This window comes from Salmo salar, chromosome 18 (genome assembly GCF_965601325.2).
Source record: "Salmo salar chromosome 18, fSalSal1, whole genome shotgun sequence".
NCBI classification, from domain to species: Eukaryota; Metazoa; Chordata; class Actinopteri; order Salmoniformes; family Salmonidae; genus Salmo; species Salmo salar.
In genome coordinates this window covers 42,813,733-42,823,062 of record NC_138308.1, presented here as the reverse complement: position 1 = coordinate 42,823,062, position 9,330 = coordinate 42,813,733, and positions in this window count along the sequence as shown.

The window sequence follows — 9,330 nt, the reverse complement described above, 5'->3', positions numbered from 1 at the left end:
AGCTGTGAAGGGAACGGCACCTCCATACCTTCAGGCTCTGATCAGGCCCTACACCCAAACAAGGGCACTGCGTTCATCCACCACTGGCCTGCTGGCCCCCCTACCTCTGAGGAAGCACAGTTCCCGCTCAGCCCAGTCAAAACTGTTCGCTGCTCTGGCACCCCAATGGTGGAACAAGCTCCCTCACGACGCCAGGACAGCGGAGTCAATCACCACCTTCCGGAGACACCTGAAACCCCACCTCTTTAAGGAATACCTAGGATAGGATAAAGTAATCCTTCTAACCCCCCCTTAAAAGATTTAGATGCACTATTGTAAAGTGGTTGTTCCACTGGATATCATAAGGTGAATGCACCATTTTGTAAGTCGCTCTGGATAAGAGCGTCTGCTAAATGACTTAAATGTAATGTAATGTAATGTAATGTAGTCTGAGTGTGATATCATGAACGAGTCCTTGATGAAAGGTCTGTAGTCTGAGTATGATATCATGAACAAGGCCTTGATGAAAGGTCTGTAGTCTGAGTATGATATCATGAACGAGGCCTCGAAAGGTCTGTAGTCTGAGTATGATATCATGAACAAGGCCTTGATGAAAGGTCTATAGTCTCAATATGATATATTTGAACGAGGCCTTGATGAAAGGTCTGTGGTCTGAATATGATATCATGAACGAGGCCTTGATGAAAGGTCTATAGTCTGAATATGATATCATGAACGAGGCCTTGATGAAAGGTCTATAGTCTGAATATGATATCATGAACGAGGCCTTGATGAAAGATCTATAGTCTGAATATGATATCATGAACGAGGCCTTGATGAAAGGTCTGTAGTCTGAGTATGATATCATGAACGTGGCCTTGATGAAAGGTCTAGTCTCAATATGATATATTTGAACGAGGCCTTGATGAAAGGTCTGTGGTCTGAATATGATATCATGAACAAGGCCTTGATGAAAGGTCTGTAGTCTGAGTATGATATCATGAACGTGGCCTTGATGAAAGGTCTGTAGTCTGAGTATGATATCATGAACAAGACCTTGATGAAAGGTCTGTAGTCTGAGTATGATATCATGAACAAGGCCTTGATGAAAGGTCTGTAGTCTGAGTATTATATCATGAACGAGGCCTTGATGAAAGGTCTGTAGTCTGAATATGATATATTTGAATGAGGCCTTGATGAAAGGTCTATAGACTGAATATGATATCTTGAACGAGGCCTTGATGAAAGATCTATAGTCTGGATATTATATATTTGAATGAGGCCTTGATGAAAGGTCTATAGACTGAATATGATATCTTGAACGAGGCCTTGATGAAAGGTCTATAGTCTGGATATGATATATTTGAATGAGGCCTTGATGAAAGGTCTATAGACTGAATATGATATCTTGAACGAGGCCTTGATGAAAGGTCTATAGTCTGGATGTGATATCTTTGAACGAGGCCTTGTGAGATTTAATGACGTGTGTGACCTTGACACAGATAAGATTCACTGTTCAATATCCAACTCAACCATGTTTTCCGCATCTCCACTGAGACCTGCAATCTGCAAGAAAATATTCAGGATGAGTGATATTCATGATGCACAATGCATTTCTTTGTTACATACAAATTCACTACCCACCGCAGTGGGATTTGATTCAAGGATGCATAGATGCTTATACAATAATACATCAAGTTGACTTAAATCCTCTTAATAAGATTTTTTTTTTTTAAATGATGCGTTAAAGGAAATATTTTGCGTTTGTCTGAAGCTGAAAAAGACATGAAATTCAAATGAGCATCAAAAACAGAATGTGACCTATGGTACTAGTAAGGTTTTGCAGCGTACATAGCTTTGACACCTTCTAGAGTATCGTAACTTTATTGATCTACTGTAACTGAACAACATTGGATGGGTTGATTAGGATGTAAACCTTCTCTTAAACAGCTCTTAGAGCAGGTTTACCACTGTAACTGAACAACATTGGATGGGTTGATTAGGATGTAAACCTTCTCTTAAACAGCTCTTAGAGCAGGTTTACCCCATCAATGTAATGTTTCATCGGTAATGTGGACATTTTTTTTTTCATTCACTCATTTGAACAATTGAAAGTGCAATCTGGCATCTGGGAATCTGTTCAATTGTCCTATTCTTGATATGTTCTCATTGGTTATTAAAGGAGCAAACTGCAGTTTAAACAACAACAAAGCGGACACCTCGCCACTGTTTTGGTAAACAGCTGAGGGGTGGGGCTGGAGAAATGTAACCACTATCAAATACAATAATATTGATTACAAAACAATTGAGTTGAACAAGGTATGACAATTGCTGTGGTCACACATAGGGTTATGGTGGCCATGTCAATGTCCTGTCTGTCTGATTCTGACAAACCCTAACTGTTTATATCGTCACGCTATTCAACACAGATTACACTTAGTCCTGGATTAGAAGGAATATGGTCTGGAAACGCTCCAGTGCTCCTGATGTTTAGTCCAGGACTAGGATTAATCTGTGTTCTGGAAACCTCCACCTACTGTACATGTGTCAATGACTGGAATAGGATCATGTTTAACATAAAAAAATAAAATAAAACATTTGGAAGGACATTAATGCTGTAAACATGCTCTGTATGCGTTAGGCTGTTTGAGAAGTTTGAATCCTAATCAACTCATCTGATGTGACAACATGTTGTTTGAGGTACGGTAGATTTACTCTAGCAGGTGTCAAAGCTGTGTACGCTAAAAAACCTTATTAGTGCATACAGATGAAGGATCTTCATTTGAGCCAGTTTAATTTGAGCCCTTGCAGGAAAGTTCTCCTTCCAACAGGGTGATCAAATTAAGATCCTACATCTGTAGGTCAAATTCACACATTCACAAGCATTATATAAGATTAAGGTATATTTATAGTGAGGAGACCTGACATTTATAAGCAGTATATAAGATTAAGGTATATTTATAGTGTAGAGACCTGACATTTATAAGCAGTATATAAGATTAAGGTATATTTATAGTGAGGAGACATGACATTTATAAGCAGTATATAAGATTAAGGTATATTTATAGTGTAGAGACCTGACATTTGTAAGCAGTATATAAGATTAAGGTATATTTATAGTTTAGAGACCTGACATTTATAAGCAGTATATAAGATTAAGGTATATTTATAGTTTAGAGACCTGACATTTATAAGCAGTATATAAGATCAAGGTATATTTATAGTGTAGAGACCTGACATAAGCATTATATAAGATTAAAGTGTATTTATAGTGAGGAGACCTGACATTTATAAGCAGTATATAAGATTAAGGTATATTTATAGTGTAGAGACCTGACATAAGCATTATATAAGAATAAGGTGTATTTATAGTGAGGAGACATGACATTTATAAGCAGTATATAAGATTAAGGTATATTTATAGTGTAGAGACCTAACATTTATAAGCATTATATAAGATTAAGGTATATTTATAGTTTAGAGACCTGACATTTATAAGCAGTATATAAGATTAAGGTATATTTATAGTTTAGAGACCTGACATAAGCATTATATAAGATTAAGGTACATTTATAGTGTAAAGACCTGACATTTATAAGCAAAAAGCCAGGAAATGTAAGCCATATTACAACCTTTGTGTTGTGATGATTGTGTTGTTTGCTCTATAACCTGTTAATTCATGTCTTGACACCGTGATATGTTAGGCCTAAGGCCAAGATAATAAGAAGACACAGTGGCAGAATAAATTATACCACATCTTTTGTTTCCTCACAAAAGAGTAGAGCAACCTCTGTCCGCTGAAGTCCACAAAGCATATTACCTGATCTAAAGCATGGTCAAGCAAGTTAATGTTTCCCCACATTTTCGGACTTCTAAACAACTATTGGTTTAGAACCACGGAGAGTTACCGCAAGTTCCTCAGAAAACAGGAGCTGCCTCCGCTATTGCAGCACCATTTCAACATCATCAAATCACCTCTCTAATACAGTGACAGCTAAAAGATACCATTTAGTCCAATCAAAGTAAACTTACTATGACGTGGCTGTCCATGGTACTGATTTCTCTCTCTCTCTGTGTGTGTGTGTGTGTGTGTGTGTGTGTGATTGGAAGAGAAACACCGTTAGAATCATTGGCCAGTACAGAGAATTAAGTAAAACCACAAGTTCAAATCCATATCTCCATCCATGGTTAGTCTAGAAAAGGGTCCATTTTAGCTTGCTAGCTAGCCACCGGACAACAAGATGCAGAAATGTAAGTATTTCTGTCAAGGCTTGTGATGTGATGTGATTGGTGTTAAGCCAAATCCCTTTTTGGTGTGCAAGAATCATTCACAGTTGAGCTCACTCAGTTTAGCTCAATGCTGATTGGCTGTTGTTTATTTTTTAATTATCACTGCTACGTAGGCAGCAACAATGTCACTCTTTTTTGACCAGACAGCATCAGATCGATGGGCTACACATGCAGAGACAGAGGGGCGCTGTTTCGCTCGCCAGGATGCTGTCTGCGGTGAGATAGATTTAGCTTCTTGCGAATTGAAGGAAAATTCTGAAACACAAAGAGATGAAAGATAAAAAAAAATTACATGTTTTTTGTTTTTTTCTTGTTACATGTTTTGGGGAAGCAAGGCTTCCCTTGGCACCCATTTTTTATTTTTTTATTTCACCTTTATTTATCCAGGTAGGCCAGTTGAGAACAAGTTCTCATTTACAACTGGTTTCCATGAACACACGCCAATGGCAGATACTGACTCCTCCAAGGGCCCCTGCTTTCTTGGAGCCGTTGCTGTTCAAGCTCACAGGTCCCTGAAACGTTGGTGAAATAGTTAGCGGTGCACAAGTGTTCAATCGATGTTCAACACTGTTACCCTCAGCTAACACTCCCTGCTGAGGCACCAGTATAATGGTGAGACCCATTTTACTGGGACTAGTGTACTGACCATTTTACTGGGACTAGTGTACTGACCATTTTACTGGGACTAGTGTACTGACGATAGTCAACACTGTTACCCTCAGCTAGCACTCCCTGCTGAGGCACCAGTATAATGGTGAGACCCATTTTACTGGCCCACAATGTACTGACCATTTTACTGGGACACAATGTACTGACCATTTTACTGGGACACAATGTACTGACCATTTTACTGGGACACAATGTACTTACCGTTTTACTGGGACACAATGTACTGACCATTTTACTGGGACACAATGTACTGACCATTTTACTGGGACACAATGTACTGACCATTTTACTGGGACACAATGTACTGACCATTTTACTGGGACACAATGTACTGACCGTTTTACTGGGACACAATGTACTGACCGTTTTACTGGGACACAATGTACTGACCATTTTACTGGGACTAGTGTACTGACCATTTTACTGGCCCACAATGTACTGACCATTTTACTGGGACACAATGTACTGACCATTTTACTGGGACAATGTACTGACTATTTTACTGGGACACAATGTACTGACCGTTTTACTGGGACACAATGTACTGACCATTTTACTGGGACACAATGTACTGACCGTTTTACTGGGACACAATGTACTGACCATTTTACTGGGACACAATGTACTGACCATTTTACTGGGACACAATGTACTGACCGTTTTACTGGGACACAATGTACTGACCATTTTACTGGGACACAAAATTCTGACCATTTTGCTGGGACAATATACTGTACAATGTATTGATACTAATACTACTGCTACTGCTACTACTACTACTGCTGATACTACTACTACTACTACTGATACTACTGCTACTACAGATACTACTACTACTTATACTACTAATGATACTTGTAGTACTACTATTACTGATCCGACTACTACTGCTACTACTACTACTACTACCAATGATAATTGTTCTACTACTACCAATGATAATTGTTCTACTACTACTACTACTACTACTACTACTACTACTACTACTACTACTGCTACTTGTACTACTACTACTACTACTACTACTACTACTACAACTGATACTTTTAATACTGCTACTACTACTACTACTACTACTACTGCTGATACTACTACTACTACTATTACTGATACTACTGCTACTACAGATACTACTACTACTACTTATATGTGTAGTACTACTATTACTGATACGACTACTACTACTACTACTACTACTACTACCAATGATAATTGTACTAATACTACTACTACTACTACTACTGATACTATTACTACTACTGATACTACTACTAATACTACTACTAATGATACTTGTACTACTACTACTACTACTACTATTGATTCTTTTAATACTGCTACTTCAGATACTACTTCGACTTATACTACGACTACTACTAATGATACTTGTACTAATACTACTACTGCTGCTACTACTACTACTGCTACCACTACTACTACTACTGCTACTACTACTACTACTACTGCTACTAATGATACTTGTACTACTACTACTACTACTACTACTACTACAACTGATACTTTTAATACTGCTACTACTACTACTACTACTACTACTACTACTACTACTGCTGATACTACTACTACTACTACTACTGATACTACTGCTACTACAGATACTACTACTACTACGTATATGTGTAGTACTACTATTACTGATACGACTACTACTGCTACTACTACGACTACTACTACTACCAATGATAATTGTACTAATACTACTACTACTACTACTACTGATACTATTACTACTACTGATACTACTACTAATACTACTACTAATGATACTTGTACTACTACTACTACTACTACTACTGATACTTTTAATACTGCTACTACTACTACTACTTCAGATACTACTTCGACTTATACTATGACTACTACTAATGATACTTGTACGAATACTACTACTGCTGCTACTACTACTACTGCTACCACTACTACTACTACTGCTGCTACTTTTACTACTGATACCACTGATACTGCTGCTACTACTACTACTACTACTACTACTAATGATACTTGTACTACTTCTGCTGCAGCTACTACTACTGCTACTGCTGCAGCTGCTACTACTACTACTACAACTACTACTACTACTACTACTACTGATACTACTGATACTACTACTACTGCTACTTCTATTACTAATGCATTTACTACTGCTGCTACCACTACTGGTGCTACTACTACTAGTAGTACTACTACTACTGCTGCTGCTACTACTACTGCTACTACTACTACTACCTAATTTACTACTGCTGCTACCACTACTGGTACTACTACTACTACTACTACTACTACTACTGCTGCTGCTGATACCACTGCTGATACTGATACTATTACTACTATTACGACTACTACTACAGCTACTAATACTGATACTACTACTACTGCTGCTGATGATATTGCTACTACTACTAATACTACTACTACTACTACTACTTACCTCTTAAGTATTTATTTACATTTCCCCACACTGCATAAAGGGAAATCTAAGCAAGCCAAATGTCTCATATTATGTGATAATTCACTTTTTTTATTTTGTTATACCAAGCTAAATTATCTATAGCTATTGGCACAATTTTTTTAAATAAAATGTCTTATTTCAAGATATTTTCCAAACAAATCTTGACGTGAATTATCACAATATAAGATATATAGGCAAGCATAGATTTCACTTTTTGCAGTGCGTTTACAAAGGCGAATAGGAAATGTGCCCGGAATTCAAGACATTGCTGTTAATGGGTATACAGACAGCTCAGTCATTCAGTAAATTAAGTCCAGAACAGCCTCTACCTTCTCTCCAACAAATGATTCAATCTGATTGAATGGTCTTATTTACCCACAAATCACTTACATCTTCCTAATAGGTATCAATCATTCTTGAATGAAGCCAGGCCATATCAATCACACTTTCGGCAATCTCAATGAAAGGTTTAAATGCATGGCCTTGAATACGCTAATGATGAATTTATTTAGAAGGTGTGGTGCCAGGACAACAACTTCTCGTCAACGTCAGCAATACAAAGGAGCTGATCGTCGACTACAGGAAAGGGAAGGCCGAGCACAGCCCCATCCACATCTACGGCCTGTAGTGGAGCGGTTTGAGAGCTTTAAGTTCCTCCGTGTCCACACCACAAATGAATTAACATGGTCCACATACAGTTGTTCAGAGGGCACTAAGGAGTCTGAAAAGATTCGGCATGGGCCCTCAGATCCTCAAAAAGTTCTACAGCTGCACCATTGAGAGCATCTTGACTGGCTGCAACACACTTGATACGGCAACTGCTTAGCATCCGACCACAAGGGGCTGCAGAGGGTAGTGCGTACAGTCCAGTACATCACTGGGACTGAGCTCTCTGCCATACAGGACCTCTATACCAGGCGGTGTCAGAGGAAGGCCATAAAAATTGTCAAAGACTCCAGCCACCCAAGTCATAGACTGTTCTCTCTGCTTCCGCATGGCAAGCGGTACCGACGGCACCAAGTCTAGAACCAACAGGACCTTGAACAGCTTCAACCACCAATTCACAAGACTGCTGAAACATTTAGTCCAGGTAGCTATTGGTTAACTTTTTAACTATCTGCATTGACCCTCCCCCCCCCCCCCCATTTGAGCTAACTCTTTGACTCATCACAAACGCTACTGTTACTGTTTATTATCTATCCTGTTGCCTAGTCACTTTACCTATATATATATATATATATATATATATATATATATATATACACTGCTAAAAAAAATAAAGGGAACACTTAAACAACACAATGTAACTCCAAGTCAATCACACTTCTGTGAAATCAAACTGTCCACTTAGGAAGCAACACTGATTGACAATACATTTCACATGCTGTTGTGCAAATGGAATAGACAACAGGTGGAAATTATAGGCAATTAGCAAGACACCCCCAATAAAGGAGTGGTTCTGCAGGTGGGGACCACAGACCACTTCTCAGTTCCTATGCTTCCTGGCTGATGTTTTGGTCACTTTTGAATGCTGGCGGTGCTTTCACTCTAGTGGTAGCATGAGACGGAGTCTACAACCCACACAAGTGGCTCAGGTAGTGCAGCTCATCCAGGATGGCACATCAATGTGAGCTGTGGCAAGAAGGTTTGCTATATCTGTCAGCGTAGTGTCCAGAGCATGGAGGCGCTACCAGGAGACAGGCCAGCACATCAGGAGACGTGGAGGAGGCCGTAGGAGGGCAACAACCCAGCAGCAGGACCGCTACCTCCGCCTTTGTGCAAGGAGGAGCAGGAGGAGCACTGCCAGAGCCCTGCAAAATGACCTCCAGCAGGCCACAAATGTGCATGTGTCTGCTCAAACGGTCAGAAACAGATTCCATGAGGGTGGTATGAGGGCCTGACGTCCACAGGTGGGGGTTGTG